The following is a 13,308-nucleotide window of genomic DNA, read 5'->3' as shown; positions in this document are numbered from 1 at the left end:
TTGTCAAGGTTTTGTTTTTTTTTGTTTTTTTTGTTTTTTTGGTTTTTTTTTTGGAGGGGGGAGGGGGGAGGATGGGAAAGGCAGCGGAGCACAACAGACACTAGTATGGCAATATGTAAATCAATGGATGTGTAACTGATGTGATTCTGCAATCTGTGTATGGGGTGAAGGTGGGAGTTCATAACCCACTTGAATCAAAGTGTGGAATATGATATGTCAAGAAATTTGTAATGTTTTGAACAACCAACAATAAAAAATTTAAAAAAAAGACTATTAATAAAAGCCTTAATTTAAAAAAAAATTTAACTGGTTTTATATTAATTTTTATTTATATATGACAGCTAAATTCATTAAAATTCTTATTACACATATAGAGCATGATCTTTTCTATCTCTGGTTGTATACAAAGTATATTCACACCAATTCATGTCTTTATACATGTACTTTGGATAATAATGTCCATCACATTGCACCATCATTAATAACCTCATGCCCTCTCCTTTCCCCTCCAACTCCTCTGCCCTATCTAGAGTTTGTTTATTTCTCTCATTCTCCTGCTCCCTACCCCACTCTGAATCAGCCTCCTTTAAGCTTGGAGAGTTTAAATAATTTGTTTAGAGTCACACAGCTGGCACGTGGCAGAACTGCCAAATCCAAGCTCATCTAACTATAGGCTGATCTGAACACTCAGAGCAATGGTTCTCAAACTTCTTGTGCATCACAATCAGTGGGGGAACTTGCTAAACATTAAGGCACCAGAGTTCTGTCTGTTTCTAACAAATCAAACCATGTATAGAAGAGGACAGGCTTCTCTGGGTAATGCCCAGCAATTTTGAGAACTGAACATTTTGTGATTTCTTGGAAGTTAAAAAAATTGCTGCAGTCTGATCTCATCCCCAGATAAATCTGATTTGTTTTTTTTTTAAATTGTGTTTATATTAGTTATACATGAAATGAAACACTATATCAGAGAAAACATTCAGCACTAGGTTTTTGGGGATTGGCTAACTTCACTTAGCATTATCTTCTCTAACTTCACTGCAAATGCCATGATTTTATTCTCTTTTATTGTTGAGTAAATATTCCATTGTGTATATATGCCACATTTTTTTATCCATTCATCTATTGAAGGGTATCTAGGTTGGTTCCACAGTTTAGCTGTTGTGAATTGTGCTGCTATAAACATTGATGTGGCTGTATCCATGTATTTTGCTGGTTTTAAGTCCTCTGGGTATAGACTGAGGACAAAACTCAACTCAAAATGGATCAAGAACCTAGGAATTAAACCAGATACTCTGCATTTAATAGAAGAAAAAGCAGGCCCTAATCTCCATCATGTGGGATTAGGCCCCAATTTCCTTAACAAGACTCCTTTGGCACAAGAATTAAAATCAAGAATCAATAAATGGAATGGACTCAAACTAAAAAGTTTCTTCTCAGCAAAAGAAACAATCTGTGAGGTGAATAGAGAGCCTACATATTGGGAGCAGATCTTTACCCCTCACACATTAGATAGAGCACTGATTTCTAAGGTATATAAAGAACTCAAAAAGCGAAGCATCAAAAAAACAAATAACCCAATAAATAAATGGGCCAAGGACCTGAACAGACACTTCTCAGAAGAGGATATACAATTAATCAACAAATATATGAAAAAAATGTTCATCTTCTCTAGCAATTAGAGAAATGCAAATTAAAACTACTTTAAGATTTCATCTCACTCCTGCCAGAATGGCAGCTATTATGTTTACAAACAACAATAAATGTTGGCGAGGATATGGGGAAAAAGGTATACTCATACACTGCTGGTGGGACTGCAAATTGGTGCAGCCAATCTGGAAAGCAGTATGGAGATTTCTTGGGAAATTGGGAATGGAACCACCATTTGACCCAGCTATCTCTCTCCTCAGTCTATACCCAAAGGACTTACATACTTTAAATATAAAAATTGTTTGAAGCTAGATGCAAACTTGTTTGAAAGGATATTTTTTCCATTCACGCCTCTAACACATACACTGAAGGGAAAGACAAGCTTCAAAATCATCAGTCTTATTTACGACTAAACCCTTAAGTGGGGAGTGGCAGATTATAAGTATGTCAACAGTCACCATTTAAAGGCTAAACCCAACAGAATTGGAATGCTTTAATTAAATCCTAATAGCCAAACTCCTACTGCATGTCTTGAATATTCCATATTTGAAGCCAAGTACAAATCTCTGTTGCTGAGTTAAAGGGTGTTTACTGATGTTTGTTCTCAGAAAGTCAAAATGTTCAATGATCCCATAAGCTGCTCTGCTTCTAGTCTCTTCTAAGTGACCCTCAGACATACTCTCATGAAAAATACCTCCTATGTGGTCCTTCTCCTCACTGCATACCCAAAATCCATGGTTGTCAGAACATTCAGAAATACTCAGATTCAAAGCGGTGCCTCATGCCAGTAACGCCTGGGATAGACAGGCTTCTTCTGAGAGCTAAATGAGATGATCGCAAGCATGGCTTACGTGTGGAAACCATATGTGCCCATTATCAATGGATTCCCTTTGACATCCACTCACACCATTTATCCTTTGATTGGCCATTGTGAATCCAGATCCTGTATTTCTCACTTGCAGCTTACATGATAATAAAATTTGAACCTTGTCAGTAAACAATGCTGGAAGGGCCCCACAGGAGGAAGGAGTTTTGCTTTCTGCTTCCATGGTACCCATCTGGGAGGCTCATCCACCTGGTGCAACTTCCTGCAGAACCTGGCTCCCATGGCACTAGTTGGACAGCAGGAAATGGCACCACCCCTGCCTGGCATTTCTCCCCACTCCCATTGACAGTTTCTCAGAGAAGTGCCCCTGGTCTGGCACCTGCCCAAATGGGTGGTTTGCCTGGAAGCCTTTCTGGGGGACCTCACAGTCTCACTAATTAATATCTCCACCACCCAGGGAGCCACAACCCTTTTCCCATAAAGTCTGGATCTTGGGTTTGGGGTGAGGATCGGAGGAGAGGCAAGTCTGTTACTTCCTTAGCTTCTCACAAGCCCTTAGGGGTTGCCCCCCACTTCCCACTTGTCTGCTATTATGTATTCTTTTCTTTCTTTAGTTTAAAATTTGTTCTAATTATTTATATATGACAGTAGCCTGCATTTTGACACATTGTACACAAATGGAGCACAGATTCTCCTTCCTCTGACTGTACATGGTGCAGAGACACACCAGTAGTGTGATCATACATGTATATAATTATATTCATATTCCACCATCCTTCCCGTCCCCACACTATTCTGTAGTCTCTAAAGTTGTTTGTTTTTTTTTTCACTCCTCTCTGGCAAATCCCCATTTTTCCTGTTCCTTATTACATTATGTTAAATATTTCCTGCTCAAATTACTCTGTGGTTTACATCTCCTGATTAGATACACCATAGAATAAATGGTAGCCAGGGACAGACCTGGGTTTTATGGGATCTATATTTTATATAATTTGGTGTCCCCCTTAAAATGGAATGATATGAACTTACTAATATGGAATTAGATATAGAGTCTTGGAAAGACCTCGTGCAAATAAGAGACGTTGAAACACTGGCTTCACAATAATCTACCCCTGATTGTAATTGTTTTTATTAGAAAAAGAATATGTGGCATCAATGGATCTCAAATCTGATTACCATCTTCCTCAGTATCATAGTACTTGGAAGCAGAATTAGTCAGCAGGTGTAGTGTTTTAGGAAAGCTCATCAAGGAATACCAAGGCCTGGTTGATGTCTCTGTGCCATGCCCCTCCCCCATCTCCCAACTCACACCTTGGATCCTCCTCTAACTCTTCAAGGCTCAGTTAAAAGGTACTTTGCTTTCCTGACCTGTTGCCTTCCAGCCAGCATCCTGGACACAACTAATCATTTATTACTTATGTATAAATAAAGCTGCAATCATATCGTATTATGGGATTCACCAAGCTGAAATGCAAATATGTATCTGCGTTTCTCTCACCTAGTACAGTGCACACATCAGACATTCAGTAAATGTCATAGGAAAAGAATTGAATAATGCAAATTTCAAGCATGCCTGAGATTAGCCAGTGCCCTTTAAATCACACTTTATGATTGATTATTCCTTCTATTCAAAGCTCTGATGATGAAGTCATTAATACAAACTAAGGCACAATCTCTCAAGTTGAGTTTCATTGACACTAGTCCTAGACTGTACAATGTAATCTAACAAAGTAAGAAGAGATGATGTAACTGTGTTGCACAGAAAGTAGGTATCAGAGAACCAAACACAAACACGTCGATAAAATGCTTTGAAATGGCTTTCATCTAAGTTATATTAACACAGAAGTTATCCACAATGAGTCAACCTCCATCTTTTGTTCTCCCAATAAAAAGGAAGCCCATTTCCTAGATGATCTAGATCATTCTGTCAGGATAAAAGATCCCAGATTTTCCAATAATAGTCCTTACTGACCATTAAGGTTTAGATCTGAAATGTCCCCCAAATGTTAATGTGTTGAAGGCTTGGACCCCAATTGGCATTTACCTAATTAATCATGCTCAGACTCCAAAGAAAACATTAATTGCTATCTGCTATATAATAATTTACATACAGGAATCCAGTGAGAAATTGATAGGGGTTTACAGTCACTCTCTGCTTTATTGAAGGCTCTGTTCATCATAGATTTTGAACAGTGAAGGTCATCAGAGATGAGAAGAACCCTTGCTACTGTTTTCTTTCTTCTCTTCTCATTCATCCTCCAAACTTCCCTCTTATCTTTATGCATTATTCCCTTCCTGAATCTTTCTTAAATTATTTATCACTATAGAACCGAGGCTTGAACAAATGCAAAAGAAACAATTCAAGACTTTCTGAGACTTGGAGATGATGCAACATAGATAAACCTCAAAGCCCCAAGCACAGCCAGGTCATTGAGAGGACCAATCCTGCAGGCAGATCACACAGAAATTGAGTCCCACCTTCCCCACTTTATTAGCAGCATTATTTTGCTTTTCTCAATTGTAAAATAAGGATAGAAATTGTATTTTATTCCATAAAATTATTGCAAAAAAATAGAGACAATGCACATAAAATGCACTAATTTAGTAAGCAATCTTGGTCATTGTTTTCATTAATATGACATCAGAAGCCTTCCCTTCACGCTCTCAACTTTCAAATCCATTAGAACTGGTGGATTTATGCCATTTTCATGAAGCCAGATTGGCAAAGCAAAAAGCTCTGCAGGGAGATGTTCATGGCTCATCTCGCCTAGGGTCACTCTATTTTCATATTTTACTTCCTCATTTATGGTGTAACTGATCATTAATCAGATCATCTTTCTGTCTTTTCATAGTTGCACAGCGACCTACTGCTACAAGTAGTCACAGCAGTAGCAGAGACAGCCCTATTTAGAGAGAAGACAAAATGGAAACATCATATATTTTATAACTGCAATTAATAAGGCTGCATTTATGACTCATTAATTGCCACAGCCCAGCTGGCTGGGCAAAATAGCTGGGGGGAGTGACAAGCAACTTGTGAAGATTGATACATCGGGAGCCGCTTTATTGCAGGACAGCAGAGGTATATATACTTAACTAATTACACACAGCTTATCTTAATTAACATAAACTAGATACAGCAGTCAACCAATAAGGAATCCTCATCATCTTAATGATTACACACAGCTTAACTTAATTGACATAATCTAGACACAGCAGTCAGTCATTAAGGAATCTCTATCATCTTAATGGCTCGCTGGGGTTACTTCTCAAACCACTCCTCTTGGCAAAGTGCCAAGCGCCATCTTGACTTGTCTGTGGCTCTCAACAATTAATTTCATCTATTGTTGTGTTTTCAGATTAGGGAAAGAGTACTTTTTCAGATTGTGTGTGTGAGTGTGTTTGAGATGGTTGATATTTGAGACAGTACATTATGTGGTGAGCAGGCTGGGGGTTGGGGAATAAAGGGGTCAAGAATGGAAAACACATCTTCAAAATTTGCTGCTGATGTGATCACTCCACACAAATAATAAATACCTTCACTGTCTCACTTGCATTATCACTTCCTTTTATATCCTCTTAATTGTGCCTCTTAAGTTTACAGGCTTAGTTCTGACCTAAACCTGCAAAACTTTTTTATGTCTTTTCTGCCTTACATCATGAACAACTTCACCAGTTACTGTCAAGCATTCTAATAAATGTCCCAGCTGAATGAACTGGAGTTAAGAGCCACATCAGACTTCTCCCTGAGAATGTCTACCATACTGACTTGGTCCTTCAAATTGTGTTTTGTTATTCTTCAATTCTGAATGAAGCAAACTCTCTCCAGTTATCTAGAGCCTACAGTGAATTCATGGAACAGGCACATCCAAAAGTTAATACTAGGTAACAGAACCAATTGATCTAAAATAATCTTGGTTTTCCTTCTCCTTAGCCTTCTGGAGGCAAAGAGTCCTGCTTACTGGCTGTCTCAATTCATTGGGGCTGCTAACAAAGTGCCTTCTGCTGGGTAATTTATAAATACCTGAAATTTACTTCTCACAGCTCTCAAGGCCAGGAAGTCCACAAGAGGGCACCAGCAGACCCAGTGTCTAGTGAAGGCCCAATCCACACAGAAGGCACCTTCTGCAAAAATGGGGCTAACAAGCCCTTCATAAAAGGGACCTCTTCTAAAAGGCACTAAACCCAATTCACCAGGACTCCACTTTCATGACCTAATCACCTCCCAATGGTTGGGTACTTCTTAGTACCTTGAGATTTAGTCCTTGAGGCTTAGTCAATGTGTAGACTGAAGGGACACAAACATTTAGACCATGGGTGATCACAGACCAAAATAAAAGAGGCAGAGACGCCAAGGCGATGTGTAAATAGAGAATTGGCTACCTTCTCAGAATGTCTATCATATTGACTTGGTCCTTTGAATTGTGTTTTGTTATTCTTTAATTTTGAATCAAGCAAACTCAGAATGAGGGTTGGAGAATGGTTTAGTAGGTGGTTGGGAATGAAAGCCTCCAGATATGGCAGAATTGAGAAAAGACTTGAGGAGATTTAAGAAGAGGAATTGTGTTTTATCGATGGGATCTTCTTTTTTCTTGAAATTTCTGTTATAATTCATGAAAATGATAACAAAGGAATATCAACACATTAAAGATTATTTGTAGATAGCTAAAGTGATATAAATATTCTTTAAATTTTCAGGGCTTTGTAAGTAATTCCCTATACTAAATTTTAGATTGAGAAAAACATACTAAGTTGTTTAAAATAAGAAATATTGGAGTGAAGTGCTCTGGACTAGAACATACTGATCAGTTTAAGCATAAAATTCTTTCAAGGTCACATAGATGAGATAAATGTCTACTTAAATTTCATTGACCTAATAGTCTTTCTAATCCCACAGGGTTGGCTTGGTGGCCCACAGATTCACTTTTACTAACACCGCCTAGCTGATCTATCCTGATCCATATCTCACGACATTCTACCTGACTATCTATCTGAACTATATTCTGAGCATTTAGCACACTAGCTGGCACCCAGTGGTGTTCATTCAATGCTTGTTGAATGAACAAAATAACGTACCCTGCAATTTACTTCACTATTGGCTGTGTTTGCTATTTATGATTTTGAAAACACACCTTCCCCACTAATGTGGGAAGAAAGAGGCAGGACAGCAAACTGCCAGCAGAAGAACTTCATTATACATAGGCCTTTCTCTATTTGCCAAATGCGATTCACTCATGGAATGGCAATGACTATTACCTATGGGACAAAAATTGTTATAGATTTATGAAGGGAACATTTGAGACAAGCACTTATAGAAACACATTTGGTGATACAAAGCCTTTCTTAATCTTTCAAGTTGTAGAGTTTTTTTTAAAAAAATTCAAATTTTAAAATAAAATTTCTTTTTGTGTTTAAATTAGAAGAAAGAATACATCACTTTTCTACCTTCTCTACTCCAATGAGGGCAAGAGTATTTTTTTTAAATGCAGTCATTAGGTGCCAATACTAGGAATGAAGGGGGAATGATTTACACATTTATTTAAAAACAAAAAAGCAAATAAGGCTAATCATATCCTTAGGGAAAAAACTGGCTGGTGTAAAATATTATTTATTTATATCACTAGTTAGTTGTATGGTATTCTTTAAAAAACAAAGAAATACTGTAAGGAAAAGACAGATTATCATAGACTGAAAGCAAAACCAGAATTCTCTTTCCATGTGCCTTGTGTAATTTACCTGGAGTTTTGGGAAAATCAGTATCTACAGAAATCATAACTGATGGTCCTCGGTGGCTTAATTTAAGTCTGCCGTGTCACAGGTAAGGATACCCAGCTTCTTGAAAGTTTGAGGATTTGCCCAAGTCAATAGTGGGTAAGTAGAGGGTCCAGAGCTTACCTGGATCTACATGTTGAAAGGCCTTGTGCTCTGAACACTGGACTACCTGGCCTCCTTGCCACTCCATGTTCTTCCTGAGGAGTTGCAGGGGTTAAAGGATCTGGGAAGCCTTGAAGGGAAGAGTTTTGTGTAATGTCCCTTAAGCCATTCTGTCTCCCAAACCTATTTGACCGCAGAACTTTAGCGCTTACAAGCATTGTCCAGGAATGACCGCAGAACTTTAGCGCTTACAAGCATTGTCCAGGAATAATGCGGCGGGGCGGGGCGGGGGGGGGGGAGTCCGAGGTAATACAAGTACCCCTGCTACAGAGCCATGGGAACTAGATCGCACAGATGCTACCAACAATGTAAACAATTATCAATGCAAAAAATGCAATAATTGACCACGCACACCAGTAAGCCTAGCTGAAGACAGTGCCCACAGAATCATGAGGGCTCACTCACACTGACTGTTGTTGCAGGAAGAGGGAGCCCGCACCGTAAAGCCCTGTGTGGCTACCATCCACCAGGATCCTTCAAAGTATGAGCCTCTTCTTAGGGAAAGTGGGGTTTCAATTGTGACAGTGCCTTCAAGTCAGAGGACTCTGCTCTTAATAACTCTTTCTACCACTTCCCCTAGCTTGGGAAGAGAGAGGAACGGAAAATACAATCGCAAGCAAATTTATTTTTCTACTTTGCCCTTGTATTATGTCTGTAATCCTTTACCATATTCTTTTGATATATGGGACAGTTGGGTACATATAGCTGATTATAAGTTAAACTTCGGAAGGAATGGGAAGAAAATCAAGTATATTAACTCACTGGGGTCCCCGGTACCTCTCTGCCGGCCTTGCCTTGCGATTTTAAATATAAGTGCTATTAAAGTACTAGTGAATGTGCTAATTACATAAGCTTTAATAGACTTAAACAGCATTAACAGACTTTAATAGACTTAAATAGATTCCTTCCTCTAAGTACCAAATTTACTATAGAAAGGCTAAATTAGGGAGCAAAGGGGACTGGAACAAAGTAATTTATTTGCTAGACAAAATAGAACATAGATGTATAAAGTAAATTGAATATGCACAAGTCAGTGAAAGTCAACATAGGAAATACTGTAGTTCCATTTTGAAACGTCTTATTTCTGAGACATTCCCAAACAGAGTGTAATATTTTAACTGCCATGATTATTTCTGAAGAATAGCATGTTCTATTGAGATGGGCCACTGTGAATTTGCAAATTAACTTAATTTCAAAAGGCAAACATCAGACCACTTCAGAATTCCACTTTGCAAGAGAAAAGTTGAATACTAGCAACATTTAAATAGCCCTTAGAAAAAATACTATTCTCCAGTGTTTGCGAATCAGTATCATTACTGAAAAAACCAATTTGCCCAACATCAGGCTTGGGCATTCTAGGGTTCTTTTCATGTAATAATAATAACAACAACTCACCCAAAGTGTCATTTCTTGCTGCAACTGTTCCAGTTTAGGGCTCTGAAGGCTGAGCAGTTTGATTTCACCAGGTCACAAACCACAGATTTATTCTTCATGAGTGAATTCACAAAATCCCAGCTCCTATGACTGATATATTGATATATAACAGCATTATCCACTACAGTCAAAAAGGTGGAAGAAATGCATTAACAGAGGACTGTTTACAGAGTGTGACATTCTATCTACAAAGGAACAAAAAACCAAAATGTGGTATGTATCCATACAACACAATACTATTCAGATTTTAAAAGAATGGAAATTCTGGCACATGCTACAACATGGATGAACCTGGAAAACATCACGCTAGGTAAAAGAAACCAGTGACCAAAGGCCAAATACTACATGATTCCACTTAGGTGAGGTGCCCAGTCCTCAGATTCAGAAACAAAAATAGAATGGAAATTGTAAGGGGCTAGGGTGGCAGTGAGGGTCACACAACAAAGTGAATGTAGTTAATGCCACTGAACTTAGGAAAAAAGAAAGCTAAGATGCTACAATTTCTGTTGTATACATTTTAATCACAATTTTATAATTCTGGAATCCCTTTCATTTATATAGAAAAATAGAATTGTTGCAGGGACTTGAATATTTGCAGTTGTATAACTAACCTAATATTTCTTGGTGACAGAGAGACAAAGCTAAATCATAAATAGAAGGATGCCTTAAGGGAGCGAATGAGTTGGATGCTTAGGGAACCAGCTAAAAATAAGGCACCAGTCTCAGAGTGGAGACAGGCTTGTCTGAAGGGCCAGGACAAGCATTCTGAGCTCAGGACTCCCTGTACTTACTTAGACAATAAGAGCAGACTTGCCAAAGGGTTTGGCAAAGATTCCTTCCAGCTGGATCTGCCAAAACCTGCCTGGTTTTCTTTTTTGTATCTAAGACTAACCAATCTTTTTTGGATTAACCTCATCTAATCTTTCTTTAGTGGTGCAAATATATTTAATTAGATCACAGTCAAATCTTTCAAATCCAGAAAGTATTTCTGCTTAAAGTGACCTTACAGATGAGAGCAAAGATTATTGATTTCACTTCAAAGAATCTCATATTTTCTCTTATTTAAGAGGTTTCAGGGATATTTTATGGTGCAGCCCAGGTATTAAAATTTATAGACCTTACTTACTTGATAGTAAATAAAATATTTAGTTGGAACCAGAGTGTGGGTTTTTTTTTTTCTGTATTCTATGTTGGTATCTAGGAAGGTCATCTATACCTAGGAGCCACCAATCATGATATGAAATAATGAGAATTATTGAGAGATCTGAAACAGACAGCATAGGGAAAAAGGGACCAGAAAAAGAAAACAGAAATTAAGTGTAATATAAACAAAGGACAATGGAAAAACACAAAATAACAGCATGTATGCTATAAAGCACATGAGTACAATATTGCTACTATTATCAAGTGCCATTTGTAACCAACTCGTTGATAAGACAGAACTGAGCTTATTGCTTGTCATGATAAAGGAGAGCACCAACTCTGCAGAGCCTTATGTCCCCAACACAGAAGTCAGGTAGGTATTCCAATGTGGCACTTGATTAAGATGGGTGACCATCATGATAGTTTAAGATTGCTCAAAAAAAAAAACAAAAAACAAAGTGAGCATTTCTAAGGGAGAAGTTCAAAGAGTCTTGAGATAGAAATTATCTATTGAAAAGTTCATAGGACTTAAAAACAGCATACTACGGGGGACACAGCCACATCAATATTTACAGCAGCACAATTCACAATAGTTAAACTGTGGAACCAACCTAGATGCCCTTTAATAGATGAATGGTTAAAAAAAAAGTGGCACATATACACAATGGAATATTACTCTGCAATAAAAGAAAATAAAACCATGGCATTTGCAGGTAAATGGATGGAATTAGAGAAGATAATGCTAAGTGAAATTAGCCAATCCCCCAAAACCAAATGCCGAATGTTTTCTTTGGTATAAGGAGGCTGATTCATAGTTGGATAGGGAGAGGGAGCATGGGAGGAATGGATGAACTCTAGATAGGGCACAGGGGTTGGAGGGAAGGGAGGGGGCATGGGGTAATTAATGATGGTGGAATGTGATGATCATTACTATCCAAAGTACAAGTATGAAGACATGAATTGGTGTGAATATACTATGTATACAACCAGAGATAAGAAAAATTGTGCTCTATATGTGTAATAGAATTGTAATGCAAAAAAAAAAAAAAGTCTCTTGGATACAAAACTACTCCAGTAAATCCTGCTACTCAGTATTCATTGTGAACATGGCCCCTAAACAGTGTGGGACAAGTGGGTCTTTGTTCTTAGTACAATCTGTACATTATATAAAATGTAAAATATCTTATCGACTGCTTTGTTAAACAGCTCCAGAGAGCAGCATCCACACTCTAATCTATGTAAATAATGCTCCTGGATTATTCAGTGCAACAGACCTATTATATTCCCATTACCTAATGTAATATATTTAGTCTGGGGTGTAAGAAACAATACAATACGTCATATATGATATAATTGTACCTCCTACACAGCATAGAACACTTATGATAAGGAGGAAGCAGTAGAATGCTTTCACAATTTACAAAATGTCCCTCCACACATTCGGATTTTTTGTTTGTTTGTTTTTCATAAAAAGGTGCATTTGTCAGATAAGAACTGATTCAATCAAGAGCGAGACCTTTTTGAGGTCCCAACCTCTAGCAAAGTGCTTGACCCACACTGGGCCATCAAGAAACATAAAATGCTAAATACAATTAACCTACCTCTCAATTTACCCAACATCCATTAACATGTTTTTGTAGCAGTGTAACTAGGAAGTTGGCTTTTAGTTGCTTCACCTCATTTGGGGGTGTTGAGAGGTCTGTGAAGTCCAGCAGCCATCTTCCCCTTGCTAAGGCTATGACACCCCTCCCTGGGGTTCACCCTGCCACAGAGACCCAAGGGCATTCTGAAGGAGGGAGCCCAGCGGGATGTGGGAAGGAAGGTGCACTCCAGCCCCTCTGCTGAGAGTGCAGCCTCTACAAAGCCGAAGGACCGCTGGCTCAGAGAGATGGAGTGTACCATTTGCCCAGAACAGAGCACAAGACACAGACAGAGGCAGGAGACCCTGACAGGTTATTTATTAGGGAGACTCTTATGTCAAAGGTTGGGCTTAATCCTGGGAGAAAGGGAAAGCCTTTGAAAAGGGGCTTTAGGCTAAAGATAAACTTAATAAGATTAATGTTTTAGGAAGGTCCCTTTGCTTGAGGTAAAGGACACTAATGACCAGAAGCAATCCAGGTAGGAGATGCTAACCCATATTTGGCAGGCTTCCTTCACATGTCCTCTGGTGCCATACATACCTTGGTATAGGATTAGCATCAAAGGAATTCTGGCTCCACATGTGGAGCACCAAGATATTGACATGTACTGAATGTTGCAGGTAGACTGCAGGGAGAAAAGATTACTGAGTAAAACAGAATTCTGCTCCCCAAGTCCCCACT

This window comes from Marmota marmota, unplaced genomic scaffold (genome assembly GCF_001458135.2).
Source record: "Marmota marmota marmota unplaced genomic scaffold, marMar, whole genome shotgun sequence".
NCBI classification, from domain to species: Eukaryota; Metazoa; Chordata; class Mammalia; order Rodentia; family Sciuridae; genus Marmota; species Marmota marmota.
Note: the sequence above shows the minus strand (reverse complement) of the source record.